The 26,579-nt window shown below is 34.0% G+C and overlaps 1 protein-coding gene across 3 annotated transcripts in view; it reads right to left on the bottom strand.

Annotated features, from left to right (window-relative positions):
- The window catches only part of PACRG (parkin coregulated), a 215,198-nt gene that overhangs the window by 67,886 nt on the left and 120,733 nt on the right, over nt 1–26,579 (bottom strand). The window lies entirely within an intron of this gene.

The raw sequence follows: 26,579 nt of genomic DNA, 5'->3' as shown, positions 1-26,579 counted from the left end.
GAGAAAGTGTCTTGAAAGATGCAATTTACACAACATGTGCATTGAAACAATATAGTCTTTGATACTACAGAACACTTGTGGAGATCAGGTATACAATGGCAGTCAGTAATGTTCAGCTAGAAGCTAAGACTTCTTATAGCTACTAAATGTTTTATATACATGCCTTGGAAAATTATGGGACTTTTCTGAATGCTTTCCTGCATTTTATTAGTATTTAAAATGTTACAAAAATAGTGTATATGTTATATAGTACCTATAATAATACATAAATTATGGCATATTTTATAGCATAATATTGAAAAAATATTATTAAAAATTATTAAACATCTCTTTTAAGGAACACTAATATTTTACTTAAATGTTGTTAATATTTAGTATTCAGAATTTATCTCATTAAAATCTATTCACTACAGAAACTACTATCATTGTATTTGTATAAAGCTGTGAATGACAGCATGATGAACAAGCTCTATCTCTCAAAGATGGAACAAAGCTCAAGGAATGGATGAAAGTGAACCAAATATCAATGGCTGTCTGCTTTTTAGATCACTCTATTTAGGTGCTTATTGCTATAAGATGACTGTGTCTAACTTGAAAAGGAATATTCCACATTGACATGCTTGTAAATGTATCCCCAACCAGCACAGATGGTATAAAATGCTTAATGTTGTTTTCACATGACATGTCATGCTGTGGGAAGATATGGCTGGAATAAATACATTTTATTTTGTCTTCTGACATTTTTCCATAGTATTTAATTATTCAGAGAATAGTTTACAAGAGAACTCTAGTATGAGGGGGTGCTAATTATATACCCACAAGTGACTTCAATACTTTGTCAAAAATGAAAATATATTTGTATGAGCTGTAAATATGATAACATTAGGTGGCCCTTGGTATAGCCTTTGCATTTTGCCCAAAGGAGCAGGTGATTATGAGCTTACTTTCCCCTTCATCTACATATTCTGAACAGTCAACATAATAATCAATTATTCAGATATCAATGTATAAATTCAGAAACTTTTTCTTTCATTGCCAGAGAAAGTAAAGATTGATTCTACCCTATTTTCACTATGTCTTTTGACGACAGAAGAAAAAAAACTAACAATAGTTACATGCAGAAGTGGAAAGAAAAAAGGACAGATTCTGTCTCAGCTCTGTGCAGATGCAGAGGAATCAAGTACAATAACCTTTTACATGCAGTAGTTAAGAAATAGAACTGCACAGATACTTTTTTTTCCTATTACAGAACAAAGAGCCTGAGTTCATGCATCACTGAATGTGAGACAGCAGCTTCCCATCAGGGACTGGCTCTTGGGGAACCCACGGGCAAAACAATGCAAACTGTAATTAGAATACTTTTCTCTCCCATTCTGGGAATAAACAATATTTCCATTGTTCATGTTTACACAAATAACAAAATGCTCAGCTGTGTCTTAGTAACAAAAGATGATACAGTAGCAGTCTTGTTATAAATAACATACATGCCAATGTAATTTAGGATTTCTAATTAATGTAGAAATTCTTTAAGCACTTTCAGCTTCTTGGATTGCTCAAGCATGCATTTTCTGCATACTATAGGATTTAGATTCTGTAATGTCTTTTCTGCTTAAATATTTTCAGTTAAATGATATTAAGTATGACCCCTTTTAACTTCCTTTTCAAAGCTTTCTAACTTTATACTAGCTAATATGATGAGGAGGTAGTAAAAAAAAAAATCTGTTTGTCTGACCTCAAGTAATAGCTACGTAATTTCTCAATTTGATTTTAGTCCAATAAAAAATAGCAGTAGAATTTTTATTCCTTAAATTATAATTACTTTATAGTCATGGAAATATTTGCATTTTAAGCTAGCCCTCTCCAGTTATGTTTCTTCCTTACAAATACTACCAACCTTTATAGTCATTATTTACTTATAGAGACAAAACACATAGGGAAATTTAATATGTAATATCAATGCATAGCCTATTTATAAATGGGTATTATACTTCAGAAGTGAAAAACAAAGCTAATAATATTTTATTACTGCTCTCAATTATGCCTCTAACATACTGTACAAGGTACTTCACTTGCTGGGGATGAGTTAGGAGATCCAGTATACTTCACCTGAGTTCTATGACTCCCTTTAGATCATTTTGTTTGGAATGCATGCTATCATAACAACAATGTGTATCAGTCAGTGTATGGTCAGTTTGATGTGAAAGAAATTAGTTCGTTATTTGGACTTTGTATGGGTAAGAAGAATGACCGTTCCATTGAACAAGCAAATGAAAACAAGAAAGAGTGTGCTTTTAAAATCTGTACCACATATGACAAAATAAAATAAAGATTCATATACAGGCAAAAATTTAAACTATTTTGGTTACCTACAACATATGTGCTTCTTTATGAGAAGGCATCCAACCACACTATAGGTACTAGTTTATGTTCTTCAACATTATTATCTTTATTATAGAATACACCTGACAAAATGGCTGAAGATATCAAAAGGGCACAGGATGGAGTCTTTCTGGAACACAAGTCAGCCTTGAATGGATTTTTATTTCCTGTTACTGTATATCCTTTAACATATATTATAAAATTGTAATGGAGAGATACCTTTGAGAGAGCTTCCTGACAAATCTGACTCATCTAGAACAAAGAGTATTTTTGAATCCATTAATTCCTAGTTCAGCTGATTTAAAATAGCCTTAGAACATTAAAAAAGAAAATAAATTCTCACTTAAAATATTTATTCTCTTTCTAGTTTTTGAGCAAAAGAGAACTTTTAGATGCCATGAAGTTAAATTTGGATTACAGAATTTTTAAAAAGTACTTTTATTTTCTGACCAAAGGTTGTAGACTTTGGAGATGTAAAATCAGGTATCTGATCCTATATTCCACTAACAGAAAATGGAACTTGATTGTCAAAGAATAGAAGCAGGTCCTCAAGAAATGAGGTCCATGGTTTATTTTCTGAGGTCCTCTTCAGGCAGCACAGGGCTTGGAGGCAAACCAGCTATATATGAGAGAAAGAGCATTTTAGTATACAATACTGAATTTCATACAGTATCTCAGACAAGCTACTGTGACCATGCATGAGGATGTTTATGTGCCTCCTGAAGTAGGTTGAATGTAAATTTGGCTTCAAGCCGAGTGATATACAGCTCTGAATCTTAACCAGGGATGACTAGTATGAGCAACATAGCTTTTAGCCTATAGTTTTTTTAATTATATGATGTTAGGTCTTGAAATCCTCTTAAAGCTGCATCCTGCTTCAGAGCAAAAAAAATTAAAGATCACTTTCATTTTTTATCTCTTAAAAAACAGATCTAGATCTTCTTAAAAATATGTCATTGCAATAAAAATTGGGAAGATTATTATCTCCATCTTATAAATTTTTAACTATATTAAACAAAATGAACTACAGACTAGACACTCAACTTCAGAAATTAGAAAGAGATGGTGACAGCTTCTCCTGTACTTATAAAAAGGGCAGAAAATCATCTAGCATACCAAAACACTCAGGATTTCTTCTCAGATTGACAGGATTTATATTTGCATTTCCTACTTCACACTGAAACTGCTCTGATCATTATATTACACATTAGCCTGGGTTTTATGCATTAGTTTGTATTTTCCCACGCTGCTCTGGTTTGCATGTCTTATTTAAATACTTGCTGACACAGGTAAGATGTAGAATTTTCAACTCCAAACAAAAACATAAAACATTGAAACTCAAGTTCTTTCACTAAGGAAATATTTTTATGTTGTATAATATAATAATATTGTTGTACTTCGTGGAATAACATCTGAAAAAAACCCTGAAAAAACATTGTCAAAAGATAATTGCAGTTCAGATCTGCTTTCTGTTTTCAAGGAAAAATTCAAATTCTTACTTGCTAGGTTTTGGTGGGTACTTTAACAAATAGTTATGGGGAATCAGTTCCCTATTAATGTTATAATTTAGTCCCTTATTTATGAATTATTTTCTATTTTTCTCCAAAAACTAGTTAGCAAAACAAAGTTTGCAAATAGTTTACATGTAATAAAAGCATTGGCTTTTATAAAGGTCTCGATATTTGAACTACTTTGTTCCACAAGATTAACAATATCTGAGATAAATATTTGTTCATATCTTCTATGCTCTAGGCTTATTTCCATTTGCCCTGGAGTCAATAAAAGTCACTGATATCGGTAGATCTAAAATATTGATTTTTTTCATGTATTAAAAATTACAGCAGTAAGTACATAATTATCTGATTACATTATAGCACTTCAAGCAGAATTTAGAATCTGAATCAAACTCATGGGTTGGCTAGTGATATTTATACACCTTACTTCTTGTTCATGGCAAAGCTCCTCAGGTGTTTGGTGAATCAGCATGAAACCTATACAAAACTCAAAAGATTTTTGAAGTGTCTTTAATTCCTGATGAGGGAAAGCTGATGACTTCAGGTATTTGCTGAGATTTGTTGGAATTTAAAGCTCTGACTGCAGCTGAAGAGGCAGTTTCTCAGAGTTGTTATATTCTCACTGTTCTAATTTGTAGTTTCTTCATGGAAGTGGAAACTAAAAATAATGACAATATTTATTTTTTATAATTTATTTTAAATACTTTAACAATAATTGAATTATTATTACTAATGCTATTCTAGTTACAAAAATCATTATAAAGCATTTGAATTCAATAGCTAAGACTGACAACCACTATCTTTTCCTAACAAATCCAATTTATAACTCTAGTGTACTTTGAACAGGTGGACTCAGTCTTGAAGTGCCAAAGAGTTTCTAAGCCTTGGATATACAGTTCTTAAAATATAAAAGCTGGACTGTAAAACCGAGCAGTAAAATGTAGCAGCCAGATAGACAATGGCTTCATGCACCTATTTTCGAACACATGTTGAAAGGCTTTGGTACAGTACCAAACCAAATATTCATTCTCTATTCAAGTTTATTTTCAATTCTCATTTTGAGTAAATAATACTCCAGTCTCTAATGTTTTGTCCAAGTACAGATCAAACTGTGCAGTTTAACTGCTTTTTCTTGGAAGTACATAGTCAATCATTTCATTATTGAACCTGTGGTTCTCTGCTGTCTGGCACAAAGGGTCTTCTTTCTTTTCAAATGATTATTGATTCAGATAATAGTCCAGATTACACTTTGATAACATGAATTATATCCTCTAATAGCACATGTAGACCTTCAGTTAGGCAAACTGAATCATCAATTGTACACATAGTCCTGTGATTCTGTTGTGATGACTAACTTGGCCACTTCAGTTAATTAAAAGGCTATACAAATTGTTCATTTATAGGCTGATCCAATTCTCATTAAAGCTAAAATCAATGAGAATCCTTTTTGGGTCTAACTGTTCTCCAGTTACTAATTTTGGAAGGATATTATGATCTAAGTTTCAAAAAATATTAACACTGTAAGAAATGGGCAACAAAGCTATAAGAACAATGACAGAAGAAATTTAGTATATCATCAAGTGTTAAAGAGTTATCCAGTCTGGATTAGCCATTTTTGCTGGTAGGTTCTGTCTGAAGTAGTTCTATTCTCTCTTGCTCTTGTGATCCCTCTACTTGCCCTTCTAAAGGAAGCCCACAACATCCACTAACTTTGCAACCAGCCACTGCAGAAAAGAATTCTCTGGACTGCAGTGCCACCCAGAGCAGGCACCAAGTGCAGGGGAAAGAAAAGGGGCAATAAATTAGTCTACTGGTAACACAATGGGGTGTTTTAAAAAATACATTGCATTCTTCCCACAGATGGATGCTCTCAAGTTTTTTGTGCAGTTAATTTTCTGGTTTTTGGAAACCAGTAGGGCTCATTTTATGTTAAAATAACTTTGGTTAAATTACTGAAAAATAAGAAATGGTCCCATTATCCCAAAGAAAAATGGAGCCAATTTTCTTTGATAATCCATAATTGCAAATGATTTAGAAAAATCCTGTTTTGCTATAAAATATTGGTGATTTCACAATTTGAAGCTTTGCCAAGTTATTGTTTCCAGCTTAGAATGGAATTCAGTTATTTGGATATGAGCAATACAAAATAACTTGACTTTTTTTTTTGTATGTACTTTCTGATAACCTATTCTACAAGTTGTCACAATGCACCATGAAAAAGCACAGTAGTGCATACACTGGAAAATCTATTGTTTTTAAATTAATAGTCAATCAAGTTATGATAATAACACAATAAATATTCACATATAATAATAAAATAAAATAAATTTTATTGAAGAGCATATAATAACCTACACATGCATTACCTTAAAAATGTGCAAATTAGCAAAAATTTATTATATAGTTTTTGTCCACAAGCCATTTAAAAATAGTTTTATACTATTTTTGCTGTAGAAATTCTTAGATTGGTAATATAAAAACCAGGGAAAACAGAGAAATTCTGATTTAGATCTATATACTGTATATAAAAAATTATGTATTAGTTACAAAATGGTGATGATTATGACAACACACAATCTGCTTAGGTTGATTTCTTTTATTTTTGTTTGCATAAACAGAGTTACTGTTACATTGCTTTGATCGTAAAGAGATGCTTTGCCCATTATAGAATGGAAAAAGTTCATTAATGTTCTTTTCTGAACCTTAAGACTAATGGACTTCTGCACCTGTTCATGCAAATGAAGAGTTTTAATTCCCATTCCACTCATCCAGCTGTGATTGCATGTCCTGTTGTTTTACTACTGACTATTTTTCTATGCTTTTCTATCAAATTATTCTTGCTTTGGAGAGATTTTCAGCATTAGAAGTAATAATAAGTAAAGACAATTATTTTGAATCAATCTTAATTTATGGGGACAAAAAAAGCCACAACAACAACAAAAGCTCCAAAACCAGATCAAGGCTTTGGTTATAACAAGGGTTAAAGCATCCAACATCCACCCAGCATGAAATTCAGTGTTCTCTCAGTGATATAATTCTGTGTTCATGGCAAAAAAACCCAAAAAAACAAAAAAACAAAACAAAAAAAAAAAAAAAAAAAAAACAAAACCAAAAACTGCTTACTTTGTTCAACAGTTATACCTCAAGATATATTTAAGTTTGGAAAATAAATTCGCCTTAATGCATCTACTGAAATTTTTATTTTACAGTTAGGCATCATAAAAATAACATGTATTCTTTATATATTCTTTACATTTATTTGCAAGAATTAGCTCTTCTAACATGAAAGTCAGTCAAATTTCATTTCTAAGAAGAAGAGAGAGCTTATTTGAAAAACACAAAGTGTTTAAGCATTACTTCAGTGTCAATGTTATGGCTACACAGTGAATGGTCAGACAATGAAAAGATCTACAAATCTATGAGAATTCTTGACACAGATTCATCCCGAATTTTCACATCACTGGATTAGTTCAGAAAGAATAGCATGGAAAAAGCATTTTGGGGACTTATCAGGTTATTTCCTTAATGAATCAGGTCTATACCAGTAAAGACCCCAAATTTGCAGCTTCCTCTGGACTCCATAGCTATGTGATATTTCCAGTTTATGCTGAGAAAATTTCATTATAGCAGATCAATCAAAATACAGAGAAAACAAGTGTAGTGGAAAATCCACAATAAACCAAATAGAAAAATTTCAGGATAGCAACGATTTATAAAATCTCTGGTCAAAGCACATGAAAGCTCATTGACAAATTTAGACTTGCAAGGGAGCTGAAATTTCATACAGGTTTTGCTGAAAACTTTGTACGAAATAATTTCAATTGGTCAAAGCACCAGGAATCTGGTTTGCCCCCGACCATGTAAGTCTGAGCAATTCAAGCATTAATGGCACACCCCATTTTGGGTAAACTGTGCCTGACAGATAAAGTGCAGGCTCACAGATGTCCATATATCCATTAAATAACCAATCCTCAATGAAAGTAGCTCCCCAGTCAAGTCCACCAGTATGGTTGCACCTGCAATCCTTTACTAACTAACTTCTGTAAGAATGAACCAGGTTAAACAGAAAGATTAAAATTCTGAGGTATTTCACAGGCTTGGGGCAAGGAATAAAGATACATGCAAATACAAGCAATTTGGGAAAAGGTCCCTCATTTGTCTTCTGCAGAACCATCTTGATCAGATTTGGCTGCAGCCATAAAACAAGTCTATCCCTACTGTACTTTCCCTGTTTATAACTTGCACATATAAACTTCTGTACACCCACAGAGAAGAAAAACTCTGCAGTTAAGTACTACCTTCACCTTGCTGATATTATGTATATGAATTAGTGAACATATGTGTACATAGAAAGTGTTTATAAAAGAAATCTTTAAAATGTTTTTTCTTCAAATTACCATGTACTGCACTTAAATGCAATTTATTTTCACTCAACTGCATATAGGAGTCTGAAATGGAGACTTGGATAGTCTTAAGTGGATAGTCTTAAATTGATAGTGGTCTATCAATTTAAAAATAGTCTCTTAACTGGAGATAAGATTTCAACCCTAAAACATTACAAGTTGACCACCAACTCAGATCTGCATAATTAAAAACTTCCACAAAGAACATGGCTATAAATATCCTGTTGCCTGCCTCATTTAAGTCTTTCCTTTGCATTCTAATCAGATAGAAACAGGATCCAATTCTCAATTTGAAAAATAAACACATTAAAGAAAATTAGTTTAGGCATCATTACAGTGTACATACATGAGTGTCTACATTTTTTTTAATGGATACTTGCTATATAGCATTTAAGTAGTGACTGTAATTTCTCTGTGTGTCTAATTTGACCACACATATTGCAAACTGTTTTCATTTTCCTTTATTGTCCTCTAATGAGCTCATCAAGAGTATATAATTAGTGCAGTAAACTGCATAACACAGGCTCTGCCCCAAAGCAGCCAAGCAGAGTTCTCGACTAGCCCGGTTTCCCACCAGAACTTAGTACTGTTAATGGCCCATGATCAGTAGGAAGGATATCAGGGGATATGCTCTGTTTTAAACAGCTTGTGATCTCTGGCTCGAAGCAACAGTTCTGAGGCTATCACCATCTGTACTGACACACAAATGAAAGTTGTTCTATCTCTTTTTAATGAAGCTACTGAGGTCAAATAATAATGGCTTCAGATGCCTGAAAGACATGAATGACTGGGCAACTGGATTCTAGAGCAATTTCTCTTTGTGTATAAAGGTTTTAATATTCTCTGCAGTAGGTAATCCTAGAATTCTCTGCTAAAATCTGAACCTAGAACTAGATACGAGGTAACAAAGATACAATTTATACAAGTAAGAAAACATCGCAGACATTTGAAGAAGGGCTGAAACACAGATATAAATATGGTGTAAACAGTCAGGTAGATTTCAGTCTAGGTAGCTTTGGAGGACTCAGTATTTGAGAGTTCCCTTCAAATATACAGCATATCATAACAAACCAGCACTTTGAAAAATGTGCACCTTGAAGACTTAAGAATCTGTGGCTTAGATTTACAGCATTTGCTACTCCATTGTCGAAGATCCATATGATAAAGAGATTCTCATGTAATATCTATGTTATCATATAGAAATTAATTCTAATTTTTGTCATCTGTATCCTGCAGGAGATGGCTATATTAACACAAGGAACTACCAAGATACTTGGACTTGTTGCAGTGTTTTTGTCACCACCAGTCCCCAAAATATGTGGAAAACTGTCGATAGCCCAGAAACAGCACTGCAGTACTATTTTTTCTACTTCATAACCGGCATCAACAAATCCTCTTTAAAGGAGATATGGCATAGACTCTGAATAAGCAAGTTCTTCAATACTTTTACAAGAGAAAAGTAAGAAACTTCTTCCAGAAGTGTAGGGCAACATTTGTACATACCTATTAACATAAGTGTGTGAGTGTGTGTGCGTATCCATCTGTATATGTGTAAGTAGACATACACAGGCATATACATATTGATATCCACAGAATCAGTCTTGGATATTTTCCTAGTGTCAACCAATCCCAATTATTACACAGTGCTTAATCACTGAGCACAGGAGTAACTAACAGGAATGTAAGGCAAGGAGTAATAAAAGCTAATAAAGAATGCATTGAAAATTAAGGCAAAAATGTAAACTCAGTTACTGTGTAATCTTACATCACCATTCCTCTCCAATCACTTCTTATTTATCAGAGTCTGCATAGCAAAATAGCACACTCAGGAACTTCTCTGGTAATTATCTTATCAGGGCTTTAATCTTCTTCTGCAATTAATCATGTAAAATCTTATCACCAGTTTAATTTTAATCCTGGCTATTCTTATTCTAAAGAATAAAGTGCAGATATGTATTGTGGTGGAAACAGTTTTTCAGTTCAGTAAGCACTTAAAATCTAAAATAAAAGTTAAAAAAATTTGTGCACAAACAAAAATTCTCTATGGAAGGCTAAAGTACCATTACAATTCAACTTCTAGTGTTGCTGCAGCAGATTAGGAGATTTCACACCTGAATTAAAAGCGCTGGGAAAAGGAAGATTAACAGAAGCATAAGAATAAAGAAATATAAATATTTTTTTTAGGGTTTGCTTGTATGTATTTAGATTTTTCTGTAAATAAATAAATACCAACACATAAATTACAAAGATTATTAAACATACATATTTGCTCAATATCAAGAACTATATTTATTTTTATTTTCTACAAAAGCATTTGTAAATAAAATGACAAATATATAAAGCAAAATCAACAAGTACTAAGGATATATAAATTTAAAAAATAAGTTTATCACACATCAGTAGGGAATTGTTTGTCACATTCTTTCCTGGATGACATTGCAAACTAGATTTTATACAATGACTCAAACAGTCATGAATTAAAAAGAAAAAAAATTACCCTAGACCTAATATATTCTACTCTGTAACAAAGCTGCTCTTTAAACTGAACCAAAGAGGCCCTTCAAATAATTTTTTTTCAATAAGTAAAATTCCATAAAGTTTAGAAAACAGCAGTGCTTACAGAAACAGCATAATGAGTAAAAATTCTTTGACTTTTAATGAAGTATTATAAAATGTTCCTTTTTTTTTTATATATATTCATATCTAAAACGGGAAATCTGGAGTTTATAATGTGTTCCTCATAGAAGAAAGAAGAAAAACTTTGAGATATACCTGCAAGTTCTCAGGAATGAAAGAACATAAATACTGATGAGAACAAACTGGAAGTATAGAAAAATCTAAGTTAAAATAAATTTATACCCTTCCAGATCGAAGTGCTAGTTGCACTTCTAAACATAGGTTAGATCTATATTAGATCTAAAACAGAATGAAAGAAACAGAAGTGAAATATCTTCTTCATTGCAACTTATCTTATTTTTTTTGAGCAGAATAATTTATTAGAAAAGAAGTTTAAAAATTTTGAAAAGATATAGACATAAATCAGGCTCTTTCTTTTGAAATAGAAGATTCTATTATTGAAATTAATTTTTTATTCACTGAACTGAAACACAAAGGTAATTTCTTGTCTAACTTAGCAGTCCCTTAAAAGTATTTTCCTTACAATAATGCTACCATTTATGTAATTTTTTTTGAACTAAAATAAGTTACATACTGAGAAAGGTCTTGAAATAAAATTAATGCCTCTCTAAAGACATTTGATAATATCTATTGTGTGGATCAAGATGTCTCATAATTTATAAGCTTTAATATTTGGAATTTCTACACTTCATACAAGTTCTGTGAGAGACTCTTGATTTTCACAATGTGATTTCATCACATATGTACTCACCCAGATGCTAAGCTTTGCATCTCAGTTCTTGATAGATTTTTAAGAGCTTTCCCACTTCCTGTTTGTATTACAGTCTACCCCAAACCACAGTGGGAAATCACAAATTTGTGGTTGAGGTAAATTTCAAAGGAAGCCTCCTCTTGAAAGAAAAGCAGTGAAGTTATCCAGTGGTAAATTCTATAAAAATTCTAACCAGGAAGTTACCCAGGTACAGGGCTGAAATCGCTGAAGGGCTTGCCTGTAATTTTTCATGAAATCATAAAATTTCACATTTTTTTCATAGTGAAAACACATACAATCCTATTGTGGAAGATAAACAATCATAGTTTAATGATATAGTGATTGATACAGCAGCAGCTAAATGGGATTTCTGGCTAGAAACATATAGTAGAAAACGTACAGTTGTTCCTGTCCTGGCCAGAGATAGATGTTAAACAAGAATCAAAGTAACAGGAATTAAAACAACATGTATGCTCACAAGTACTTCCAATGTGAAAATAATTTTATGTAAAAGAAAACATAATACATAGTAAATATATGCATATCTAATACAATTAGTGTTCAGATAAATGACTTATGGCATGGCGATTGCCACCGGATCTGATAACGTGGGTTTCTGCATTTAAGAACTTCTGCTTTTGGTTAGCACCAGATTCTGCTCTCACTAAGATTTTGAACAGGCCTTCATTTTATTAAATCCTCTGTCTCCACCTAGCAATTGTTTCACTGGGATGATTAACTATAAAAAGTTGCCTCAGTGGGAACAAGGATATGTGAAGTGGAGGCATGTCACCCTGTTTTTTTGAGAGTTTTAAAGTTCTTCTGAAAGTTCCTATGCCTTCTGATATTTACATATTTCAACTCAGTTTTCTCATGCATGTTCATGTAAATAATGATTGTTTTGTGTTCTTCTTTGTGTGTGGAGAGAATTGATGGACCAGTTTGACCAGTGTGGTTGGAGAGGTGGCAGTTTCACCCTCCAATCCACTGTCATTTTTAACATTGTATATACAGTGGAGTCAGAAAATAAAGTTTGTTTTTTTAAGTTCTTTTTCTTTCCTTTTACATCTAGCCTGCTTCTGTGAGTTCTTTGGTGTTGCAGCGTGACAGAGGCATTGCCACTATATGGTTCCTTTACATAAACAGCATACTGCTTGTCTTCTAAAAAATGCAACAAGGGGGACCTTTCTCTTCTAATGTTGACATACAATTGCACTGCACAAAACACCATAAATATTAATTATAGAAGAGTAAATGTGTGCAGAATCCTGCCACTGAATAACATACTTCATATATCTAATGGCACTCATCAAAGCAGAACAAATACATTTCTTCTGCAGTAAAGAGAAGTACTTCTGTTAGATCAAAAGTAAAAAACCCAAAAATATAAAAAAGGAAAAGCTACATTAATGTTTTTTACAGATTAAATATTACAGAAAAGACGTAATATATTTTTATTGCATTTCCAGATTCTCAACTGAAATACAGTTTACTCTTCAAAATACCCCATCAAGTGTTTTAACCTGCAACTTTTATATATTTGCTGTCTGAATTTCTGTATCTAATTAATGCAAACCCCTAAACAGAACAAGTCAATGAAGAATCTGGATATATTCCAGCCATTTAACAAATATTTTCTAATTGCCAAGGAGTATACAGACAATTTAAAGGTAGGATGATATTTGAGGACCATTGTTTCTTTAACAACTCGGATTGCTAAGGTGTCTGGATTTCTTTTACCAATGTGTTGCACTGTGGGATTTGCAAATCAACAGCAAAACAGCATGGACACTACTCCTGTAGAACTCCTGAGTGCCAGGAAACTCCACCAATATACAAGTGTCAGAAATAAGAGAGGAAGTTTCTGTGCTAATTTTTGCCTACTTTTCTACTCTATCCAGCCACACCTAGTATATCTGGCATTGGTAGATGGTGGCAGCAGAATTGTTTCATTTTTAGGGAAGGAACAAGGAGAAGGTGCATTATGTCGGATACTAAATTCACAGAAAAAGTATTGAATTATTTACACAGTAATACTTGGAAGGCATGAAGCCATCACAGATTCACTTCCTAATAATTAAACCAAATTTAAACTCTCCTGGAAGTGACTGAAGTAACTTTTTAGTTACTTAAGAAATAAACATTTGGAATGTGTTTATCTTGTCATCAACTGGCAAAAGCATGCTGCACAGCACTTGGCACAATCTTTTGGGCCAGAGGGGACATCTGTCTGACCATCAGAAAATTAATTTTTTGTTTCAGTTCTCTCTTCAATTCAAAGTGTCCAACATAAAGAGTTGGGCCTGGTATAGCCCGGCAGAAGGGCATTTACAAAGCACAACATCAAAAGTAGGAGTGGAACAAGAGTGGGGTTGATGGTACCAAGCACTCTGTAATGGTATCCAAAACCTGTGTGGGAAGAAAGCACCCAGGCCACCAAACATTTGCCCACACTATCTGCTGGAGGAATCATCCTGTGTATGCTTCATAGATAAAAAATTGTGTCATAGATAAAAAGTTGTGCCACTCAGCACAGGCCAAATCCATGCCAGGCACAGCATGCACTGTTAAGTAACATGGAGATCAGGGAACCAGAGCTTGAATGCACTATTTCTTATTTTTTGTTCAAATTAGCAGTAAGAATATAGCCCCATTGTCTCCACTGCAGCCCAAATCTAGACACTGCAGTGAAAAAAATCAAATGGTCACTACTTGTTTTCAGTACAGAAACTAAGGACGAAAAAACCAAGCTGTGAGTACTGCATAATATCACACAGGGTAAGAATAATATACGCTAATTTCTGTATTATATAGTAAGAAGATGTACTTTACACTTCTGAGGATCAAAAACGAAATTTCTTTTCCTATGAAGAAGAGACTGAAGAACATGGTTTTATGAAGGCAATGCAAAAAACATTAACGTCTAACTAGAGTAAGGAAAAGAGGGGTCTAGCAATTTTCTCCCAATTACCACCATTTCAGATTTGAAAATCAGAATCCCACAAAATACAGCCCCAGACTCTCTGAATCTTATCTAGGTTCACCTTTATTTATCAAATCAGGACAGAATACAAAACAAACAGCAACCTGCATTTTGTATGTCTTAGATTAAGACTATTATAATGTGAATATAAATATTTTAAAAATTTTATTATTTTCCAAAAAGAAAAGCCCTTGGGGAAAAAAAGCAAAAGACTTGGAATACTCTTCTTGCATGATAATATACTATTTATATTTAAATCTACAATATACCTATACTATATACATTATACCATATACTATATACATTCAAGTTCTGTAATATTTTGAAACCTAATTAACAAGTTGTTTTTTTTTCAAGGCCACACATAAAATTCTTGTTTTCCAGTTGGCCTCCACAAACAAGTCTCTGCTCCTACTTTGAGTTTCATGGGATTTTTCTGGGATTATATACAAGAAATAATGACACTTCACTACCTATCAGTTTCAGCCAGAGACGCAAGAATACTTTCTGTAAGTTTGATAAAAATATGTAGATGAGGTCCTCTGTTTAGTTTTCAAGAATATAGGAAATAATCTTTGCATCTCCTCAACTGAACCTTGAATTGCAAAACTCGCAGGAATAATTTAACAGAATCTTCACTATAGATCTGCCTTCATAAAAAAAAAATAAATTGCACACACACACACTCTTCTCCTGTTTTCTGGTTTCATCCTTACACATGCATTATTTCAGATGGAAGGTTCACTATTTTCACTTTCACACAGAAATATGTGTATGCCAACCACTCCTGATCATTTTGGTTTGCTGAATCCCTTCCTGGTGGGGGCCTATGACACAGTAGTTTCCCTAAGACAAGTATTTGTTTACATCAAAGAAGAGGTATTCCAAGGCAACAAAATCATCTGCTTTTATTCTGATTTCACCAAACTGTTTGCGTTACTAGCAGGTGGTTAAATAAGGCGTATGTGAGTTAATTTAACAGAAAGAAAATACAAACAATCTTTCAAGAAGGGATTCTGGGGCCAAACAAGCATGTCTCTGGTGCCACAGGGAAACTGCCTTTTCATAATGCCTGTGAAAACTATTTCTGGTGCTGCTCAAATAGCATAACACATAATGTTTTTATTACAGACACTGCAATTGCAACTCAGATTATCCATATGCCTTACATTTATTCTCTAAGTTGTAATCATGAACATCTCTGAGGATTTTCCTGTTATGACCACTCCACAGTTTAGCTTTGATTTGCAACTGGCATTTTTTGTGATAGATTAATCTACTGGGACTGTCTGTCTCTCTCTGAAATCTATACCCATGGACAGTGCACTCACCAAAGATGATTTTGCCCCTAAAAAGGCTAACCTCCCCAGGCTCTCCCTGCAATCAGTGGAGACAGGTTGCTCCAAAGATGAAACTTTCACATATCCAGCCTTTCTGAATACATTTTGTCTCTTTCCATTGCTAGTCAGGAATACAATATATAATGTATAAATTAAAGTATAAATCAGCATTTAACATCACATTCATATTTATCAGTAAAGCTTTTTCTTAGCGTTTGGTTCTCATCAAACCAGGATACAGCCACCTAAAGAGATTCAGGTATCTTGGCATATGTCTTGGTTCCTTTCATTTCTGTCATGCACACTCAATCCAGACAGCATGGCTGAAAACTATACTCACTTATCAAACCACAAGACACAGATGGACAACTTCTGAGACAATGGTAAGGAAGAGATGGAAATTTCTAAATATTCAACGGATAACAAGAAGGAAAACCATCTCAAGAAAAAAGTCCTCAGAAGTACCTTCATGTACATCACAGAAATATCCCTTAGGTACAGTAATTTCAAGGTCTTCCTCTATAAATAAAAAGATGAGGTAATTTTCTTTCTCAGTTTCAAAATAGATCTATACCATTTTCTTGCATTATACATCCCTCAGTGAGGTTAGATTTATTAAACATGTAATTTACTGGATAAATATAATAAAAAACTTTGTTTTCTCTGTACTAATCCCTCCTAATTGCTTTGGTTTAGCAGGAGTTAATGCTTAAAGGTAATTCTTAAGTTAATTATTAAAATTTATTTCACTTTTGGTAGCATTTGTGGAAGGACTCTTCCTTCTTACACAAAGATACTGACGATGATAGCAAACCAGTAAAGCTGAAAGATTTTTTTATTCTCAAAATGGAATTAAAAGTAAAGTCTTCAAAAGTAGGGCTAACATAAAATACAATGATATTAGGAAATTAATGAAAAATGTGGGAAAATGCTAGGAGGGAAAAGGAGGGCTGACAGACTCAGAGGTGAGGTTTGCAGGAGAACATTCTTTGAACAAAAATTTTCCATTTTATGCATCCAGTTTCATTCTTTAGTTATTTTCTAAAATTTTTATGCTTTTTCTTACACTCTGCTAGCTACAGAAATATTCAGAATTTTTATGTCTAATTAGAATTTCTGCTCTCTTAACCTATGTAAAAGAATAAATTAATCAACATTGTTTTCACTACCTTATACTTTAACATACTCGTAAGAGAAATATAAGGAATAATGTTTAGGAATATACTTAATATAAGGAATTATACATAAATTTCATTTCAAATCACAATCCTTAGCTCAGTTTAATGACACATTATTTTTTTTTTTTTGTAGTTGAACTACTGTAAAGCTTCAGAATCCTAGTCAGGGATCATGAATTATTAACTCATCATTAACAAAACCATATTAATACATCAGAAATGCATCTTCTTCTGTCTTTAAGAATTGAACATAAAGCAAAAAACAAGAAGCAACATATCAATACACAGGGATTGTTGGAAGTGAAAAAGAATATATACAATTACTGTTGACATTATAGAAACTCACTTCAGAACATCAATGTCTTAACCAATATCCAGTATTATGAAAGTAGAAAAGGCATTTTGCATTGAGACAAGAAATACAGTAGCATGTGACAACCTCTGCTTTGTATTTGGCTAAAGTCCTTTCCCATTTCATTCACCCCTAAATGAGGTTCTGATCACTGGCCTGTAGAATCAAATACAGAAAGTAAGCACAAGTAACCCCATCACTGTCATGTGTCAACTCAAGCTCAAGGAGCTCAAGGATAGCTTAACAACTGTTAAATATGAAAAATTATTAGCATCCTTAATGATATATTGATTTGACTGCTTCTTATGCAATGTGACACATTCTTTTTCTTAGAAACTGTATCATAACACCCAGAACAAAGTGAGAAGAGAGAGGGTTAAATGATAGCTCCCGTGTTTCTTACATTTACTGAATGTTGGATTACTTTTTCGAAAGCCAAAATAACAGGGAACCTAATGTAGTATACAAGTGGAAAGGCTTAACATAAAAACAGGTGTTCTGGGGATTGTTTGTTTGCTTTTGGATTTTGCTTGGATTGGTTTGGTTGGTTGATTGGTTTGACTTTTCTTTCCCCCAAAAAATAAAATTCCTAACTAAAATGTCTAAGTTTGAATTAGATTACATTAGTAAGCAAATGCTCTGGTCATAAATGTCTGATCTACTTCACCTAATTCTCAAATAAGAAAAGCCAAAAGGGCACTTCTCAGCTAGTATAGTCCTGTCAATGACACAAAGATTTCCATGTGCTAATTGCATCAGTATTGGGACAGCCAGATGATGTTATAACAAGAATACATATTTTTGCTGGAGTGTCTAAAAACAAAGATGATGGATGTGCAATATAAAAAAGTAAATCAATAGTCCAACGTTATGGGCCTCACAAAATCAATTTTGTTGCCTAGAGTGTTCTTCAAAAACTATGAAAAAAGCAACATCTTGAAATGAGATGAAATGATATAACAGAATATAACTGAAAGACCTGAAGCACTTTAATCACCTGAGTATTTTGGTAGTTTAATCACACTGCAATATTTATGTTCCCACCGGTATCATTCCATTATATGGGGCTATAACCTGTTTTTCTTGAGGAAGAGAGAGAAATGCCACAAGAAAATTGTTATCCATACAAGGACTTCCCTCTCTCCCAAGCTTCTCTCTCTCCACTACCTGTTGGTTTTAGGGTTTGTTTTTATTAATATAAGAACAGAAAGCCAGGTGCAGAGCATATTTCTTCAATTTTGGCATCCTCACTCTGACTTTCACAGAAATATTTTTCTCAGAACAGAAATACTAATTGAGCACAGAAATAAAAACATCTGCAATAAACAAACATAATCAACTTAAAATTATTACGTGAACCCAGATTTCAGATGTATATTTAAAATAAAAAATATGCCATCTTAATAAATGCAACAAACTGAAATCATATGTCTCAAACTTAAGGCAAATTTGTTTGCAAATATATATAAAAAGAGAATTACGCAGAAAACAAATATTTTCTCAGAATTACTTAGTGTATACTCTGCAAGTAGTTCTACACGAAGTTGAAAGCACAAGTCCAGCTGAAGAAATCACTTCTCAATTCCAACAGCCAACTGCAAACCAATTTTGTGAAAATATAGAAATTAATTACCCAGAAGAAAGAAATAACTCCTAGCTGGAGGGGCACTAGTCAAATTCTAGTCAATTGTAAGGGACACAATTGTAAAAACAATTTACATTGTAAGGGGCAGATCCAAAGAAAATCTTAATATCTAGAGAACAAATTTAGGTGTCTCAACTCTTTGCAAACTGAATCAGGAGCCTGAAAAGAGTGACAAAGAAGTCCATAGGGAGCTGTTATAGCAAATCAATTGAAAATGAGAAGTTCAGTCACATATATGAAGTCTACTCATCCAAAACATAAAGGCCTTTATCTAGAATTGTAGAATGGCAGGTGAAGTTCTAATCTACCCAGGACAGATAGGGAACCGTGAAGCTATGGATATATAATTCTACCAAACTGGGACATGAGCTAAACTAGCTGATTCTGTGGGTAGTATTTTTCTAGATGAATCTGTGCCAGCCTGCACCATGCCTTATGGTGTGGTTCACTTAGGTTCAAAGAGTTCAGAACTCCTACCCAAGGAAGAAATTATATATGAAGCAGTTACACAAGTCAAACAGCAGTTGAGAACTGTGGGTTCTGGTTCCAGCTTGCAAAACTGTACATGCATTTTATTTTTTTAAAAAATAGCATGGAACTATGCAACTTTTTAGGTTTGAAAAGACCTCTAAGATCATGAAGTCAAACCATGAACTTAATTCCATCAAATTCACCACTAAATTATATCCCAAAGTGCAACATCTACAAGTCTTTTAAACAGCTTCAGGGTTGGTGACCCCATCACTGTTTCAATGTCTGACAACCCTGTCCATGAAGAAACTTTTCCTAACATACAATCTAAACCTTCCCTGACACAACCTGAGGACATTTCCTCTTGTCTTAGTTCTTGTTACTTGGAGAAGTGACCAGCCCCCACCTTGCTCCAGCCTCCTTTCAGGCAGTTGTAGAGAGCAAATGCGATCCCCTCCAAGTCTTTTTTTCTCTAGGCTAAACACCCCTAACTTCCTGAGCTGCAAAAAGATTTGTGCTCCAGACCCTTCCCCAATTCCATTGCCCTTGTCTGGACACACTCTAGCACCTCAATGTCCCCCTTACAATGAGAGGCCCAAAACTGGAACACAGGATTGGAAGTGTGGCCTCACCAGTGCTGAGTACAGAGGGACGATCACTTCCCTCATCCTGCTGGCCAAGCTATTGCTGATACAGGCCAGGATGCCACTGACCTTCTTAGCCAAGCCAATGCCAAACAAACCACAAATAAAGCTGCAAGCAAAATAAATTAAAATACCTATGCATGTTGTGGTTTGATGTTAGCACTACAACTATGCATTAGATTAGCTCAAAGCATGCTTCCTCTATGGACTTCTCTGGTAACTGAAATACTTCCTTGTCTCATTTGGAGGCCAGATACACACCTGCTGATAAGACAGGTATTAGCATCCAGTATAAACAGACATACAGATGCTACTGTAATTCTGCACAAGTCTAGACCTGACTGTTACAGTGAGCTCATGGGCACTCTATTTCCCCTTCCCCGGGACCCTGTGACTCTGATCAAAATAAACCTGGACCTCTCCTTCCTGCCCCAGCGGGGTTGGCGGAGAGCCAGGGAAGCCCACCCTGCCCAAAGTCTATATAGACCCCTGATATTTCCCGTTCGTTCTCTTTTGCCCCACTCTCCACATGGACATCAAAGAATAAAGAGAGCTGAACCAATGTATTTCCGGGTAAGAGCCTCTTTTGGAAATCTTTGCCATCTCCTGATATTCTTCCCCTTCACAGGCTGCTTACCTCTGAGCTAGCCTAGGTTATTTTGGGGGGCTGTGCAGGGGGGGAGAACATCACCTGACTATACAAATCTTCCTCAAACATGGTATTTCCACTGGCAATTAATTGCCAAAGGAACACAAATAAAACAAATATATTAAAGCAAAACATGGTATGAATCCTTAACTCGATCAAAATTATGTTTCTGACATATATACCCCCACTCCTGGTACTTTGTGAAAGCTCTGATTAATTGCCAAACAAAATGCTGATTGAGGCCTACAAACCCTTTCAGGTTATATTAATTTTACAGATATTTCTACTGAAGCACAGGAAGAATTTAATGTTTCCATATTTTACTTGTACATGAATTTTCTATGAACTCAGAAATCCTAACTCATACACACCCTGTTTTTCATTCAATAGAAAATTAATTTTGGTGAGCCATAATACCCAAAAAATTTAAAAACTGAAAAGGAAAAAAGATAATATTGGATGTAATTTATCACCCTCTGACATGTGAAGCTTTTCATTTTCCTTGTATAAAAAATTCAAGATGCTGAATTAATTAAACTATTAACACATTAAAAGTGCTAAGTGTGAATAGCTTCAATTTAATCACAGCTGAATCAGTTCTATTTTGCACAGACTTGCGCTGTATTTTCAGCTAAGAAATGAGATAACAATTAGAAATTACCCAGCAATTATGATCTAAATGCAATGATTCTCTCAATGTGTTAGAAAGTACCTGACAAAATATTGATTACACATTAGAAGTTTATTATATAATCACCTTAAAATCACATGGTTTGTATTGAAAATACTAAAGCAACAAATGTTCCAATACAGGTGGATCTTTGTAACTCCCAATTTCTGTGCTTCAGAGTTCCAGTGAATTTTTTGTAGCTCTACATGCAATAGTGATCAATGAAAAAAAATGAGACTGATTGGTGCAAAAAAAGGTGAGACAACAGATGACAATGGTTGAGAATCACTTTCTTGCTTACTCAATTACAGCATAAAGTACTTTTTTGTGACACTTGTACTTTCAGGATGACATTCTTGACAAAAAAAACTTGAGACATTTTTGGAAAATACCATTAAAAGACCATCAGCGGATGCCATAGATGAGAAATGTTTTGATGTTCTTAAAAACATTGCAGAATATTTGTTAAATAAATATCCTTAGAACTGTAATTCACAGAAAGCCTGTAGAAATAATATCATGAATCACAGCTGGGAATGACAAAAATATATTTTGCTTCTCAGCAGTATGGTAATAACATTTTTGGAGTGCAATCAATCTGTCTTCATCTGCTTAAAAAGGTGATTTACTGGCAGATGCCATTTTGGGAAAATCACAATATTTTTCATTAAGTGTTGATGAATCAGTACATCCTGAATCCTCTTGTATTGAAGGTATATATTTAAAAAAAATTCAGAAAATGTATCAAAACTAGTTTCTTCACTTAGATCTGTGTTGTCATCGTGGTCTTATTCCTCTGAAGTGTATATCCTTAAAGCCACATCAGAATCTTTGTTCTCAAATTTCAGAAATTATAACTGATGGAATTCAAAGAAACCTTAGAAATAATGAAAATCTTGCACAATATGCAAAGGAATAGGAAGAATAAGTCTCAAAATGAAGCATAAGAACAATGTGAAAATTATTATGTTACTAATATATTAGCATGGCTTCTTTTATCAATAATCTTATGGCATTAAATTGTTTTTTATGCAAATTTCAACCATGAATCAACTAATTCTCTGGGAATCTCCATTTTCAGTTGAAAAGAAAAAAAAAAAAGCTAAAGCTAGTAGCACTGGAACTCTGAGAAAAGTTGTCTGAGAATAGTCTGCAATCTCATAGTTCATAGGAGAAATTAAGCAGAGTTGGCAAGATGCAAAGAATTTTAGAACAAGACTGACTTTTGAAAGGACTTCTGTATTTCCCAGTGGAAGAAGCAAACAGTTGAAATGGTCTGGGAAAGATTTTTCTTTAGAGCATATTCAATCACATTAAAGGATAATTGCTGCTTCTTACTAATAACTATGAACCACTTGGAGGAGCATCAATGCATCTGGAATACAGAGGCAGTTCTGAAAATACTTGAACTCCAGCACAGGGAGGACTTGTACCTCTAGGGGCAGTCTTTTGCTTTTGCCACTTAACACCTAGGTCCTGCTTCTTCCTTTAGAGTCTTTGCAATATTATTGCATTTTGTAAAATAGAGTTCTTCAAAGTATGTGAAGTACCTTTCAGACAAGAGAAGTTTTTTTCCCAAGTGAAGTTCAGGCGCTGTAAAGCATGCAGTATAATTTTGCTTTGTGGCTTCAACCACACTTGGCTGAATGCTACAACTGCATCAGGTATTCTCAGTTATACCTCCAAAAGTTTATTTTGAAGGACTGGCTACATAAGTAGAGACTGTCCAAAGTTTATGTTAGCTTTAAGTCATTGATAGTGTCAAGGCCATTTTATTGCAGCCAAAAGAAACTTCAGGCTGCTCTACTTCCACTGTTTACCTCACAGTGATTGTAGCAAGTCACAGATGAAATTAGCATGCTGGAGAGGTACTTTCCATGGTGCAGTGGCACCCCACCCTTCTCTCTTTGAGGCCTGTAAATCCTAATAATATTTTGTTCCATCTAACTTTATTTTATATGCAAAATTGTTCTTGCTCTATATAATACAAATTGATAACATGAAAATAGCTGTTAAACTAAATATATGAAATTTTTATTTACCAGTCAGGTAAATCAAACAGGACAATTTTGCCATTCCTAAAAGTCTAATCCTTTTAATTAATTGGTTTCTGTTTCAACATCATTCTGGTATAAAGGCACCCTAATTGCATATTCCAGGCTCTGAAGACTGCTTTTTTTCTCTTTTATTTTTCTCTTCTTCTGCTTTCATAAAATAACAAACTTACTGTATTCTGTATTTGTTTTAAAATTGTATTTACTCCAGACAATTCACATATTTATAAATGACAGCTTAGAAAATAAGATACAAAAAAGATATGGGTTTGTGATGCAAAAGAATATTTCCATTTGAGTTTATACAGCACTTTCTTTCCCTGTTCACCAGATTTAAATTAGTTTTATAAGAGTGCATTTACCTTACGCATTTAACTACAGTGGCATTACAGAGTATATAATAAGACTTAGTAAGCACTACCACGACATTTTCAGTTTCTTATCTTATACAGTAGCAAATTTGTATACTAGTCCCTATGTTGGGGAATTTGTTTGGAGACTGTTAGTCTCCTCCCAGTCTCCAGAAAATAGACAAACAGCTCCTGTGTCACAGCAGTATTCCTGTTCCTCAATCATTGCAACATACTCATGTTCCCTTCTCTTGCTTTCCTGCCAGCCTTATGGCTCTGGCTAAAAGCTTCAACCCTGTGTCAGAGCACACTCTGGCCAGATGGTGAGGGTGCTTTCCCTGTCAAGACAAGACCAAAAAAGACATGAGTGGTAGCATCACCAGCAGAACTTCATGTCTTAATGCTCTGCAGCAGGGCACTCGGGAACCCGAGGGAAAAGAAACATCTACTAAAAGTCAGGGCCTAAGTTCCAGAGAGGGCACAAATTCAGACACACCAAACATGCTTTGAGCACCAAAAGTCCCTTGCTCACTAACAAGACTCTTCAGAAGTTAATGGAACCTTCTCCTCTGGCTTTCACACAGACTGTCTCAGGAGGCTTGGATCATCCCCCTGGAATTTATAACTTAGATTGCATTGGTTTATTTTAAACCTGTATCTTGTGATTCAGATGGGTGAACATGTTTTATATGCTTGCAATGACTAAAACTCCTGATTTATTTTCATTGGTGCTCTCCTCTTTTATAATTTACAAAAATTACCAATATCAATGACATGTGTTTTATTAAACAAGCAATATACTCTTTTTATGACATTTCTGAGCCTCCCCCTAACGTATGGAAACTTTTTGTATCTAAAGAATTTTGGGTTGGGAGTTCCAGAGCTTCACATAACACATACTGCATGAAGAATAATTTTGGTTTATTCTAAATTGTTCACCAGGTAACTTGAACTTTAAGTAAGTTCACCTTAATTTTTTAATATAATTTTTTTTAATATTCTCTCAACGATAATCTTGTTTACTAAGAGTGGTATTCACAGATGCTGAATTTGGGAAAGAGTTCCTTTCATCAGATAGATACTGATCTAATGAGGTGGCAATGACTACAACATGGCTTCTTCCAGTTAACTTAATTCTGGACAAACTTCCTCAGTGTCTGACCTAATAGACTGCCAATCATACAAGTCCAGGAAGATGCACCACAGTTCTTACTTTCACAAGCTATACAGAAAAGAAGAAAGAAGTACACTTCACTTATCCCATCTTTCACCTGTAACAATAAACAGTGAAGAAAATAGTCCAGATCAGTCTGCAATTTCCTTACAACTGGGAGCAAGCACCTTCACCTCAGCTGCCTATTAGGTTATGTGAAATAGAAAGAGAAGGAAAGAACCCTGTATTTTCTGCCAACTGCCAGTGAAGGAGGAATGAAACATAATCTTTTTGTGGATGGAGCAGACAGAGGTATTCCCTATCATCCTCATACATATCCTGAAGAAGTTAAACAGTTTCACATGCTTGGCCTTGCAAATAGCATCTATTTAATTCCTGGTAATACTAAAGTTTAAAAATTTTTATTTCTAAAAAAGTAATGACTTAATAAAATCAGTTAATTTTGAACTATTACTTTTCATTTTTGGGGGGGGCTTTAGTTCTTTAATGTCAAATATAATGATTTAGTGTAGTTTTATATGCGCAAATTCACAGAGCACAGATCCCATGCAAATATCTTGAAAATACATTTTATTTTGCTCACAATACAATCAGAACTGAAGATATATTTAGATTGGATTTAATGACTAGCCAAGCTATGTACCTGGCTACACCTGAGCTTTCCCTATTATTCATCTGAAATCACTGTATAAAAGCCCAATCAAGAGAATTTATGGGCTACTTCAGGTGGAAATTTGGAAAAAAGCATGTGTGGTATATTCATTAATCAATGAGAGTTATTTTTACAGTCTTGTTTTGTGCCAGATACCAAAATTAGATCTATAAGGGGGAAATCTTCCAATTCATAAGGAGCCCTACTGAAATTGCTTAAGTTCAGCCAACAGATTGCACTCATAACCTTTCATCCCACAACTTCTAGAAAGCCACAACTGTCATCAGAAATAACTTGCATTTGTGAAATTCCATGTTACTGAATGTTTCTCACTAAGTAAAGTCAGAGTTGTACATGTATTTAAACAGATCTAACATGTAAATTTCATTTGTGTGAGTCAGACTCTGAACAGGCATTTTTCAATGTGATTTGAATCGTATACTTGCTAAAGAGTGAGTATAAAGTATTATATTCTGTAGTAATGCAATCAGGAAGTATAATAGGAAGGAGTCCAGCAGAGAACTATTAAAATGCCATTAATTTCATGAAAACCCTCTTTTGAAAGCTTGTGAGGAATTAATTTCTTTTAATCTATTCACCAGAAGCCAATAATAGGAAGTTTTAAGTCAGTAACTTCGTAGATAATTGAAAATAAGTACAAATAGATTTACTATCAAAAAAAATTTAAAAAATTAATTTGGCAAAAGCAATGTATATCATGTTGATTGCAGCA

Source organism: Lonchura striata, chromosome 3 (genome assembly GCF_046129695.1).
Source record: "Lonchura striata isolate bLonStr1 chromosome 3, bLonStr1.mat, whole genome shotgun sequence".
NCBI lineage: Eukaryota > Metazoa > Chordata > Aves > Passeriformes > Estrildidae > Lonchura > Lonchura striata.
Note: the sequence above shows the minus strand (reverse complement) of the source record. Positions and strands in the feature narration are given on the sequence as shown.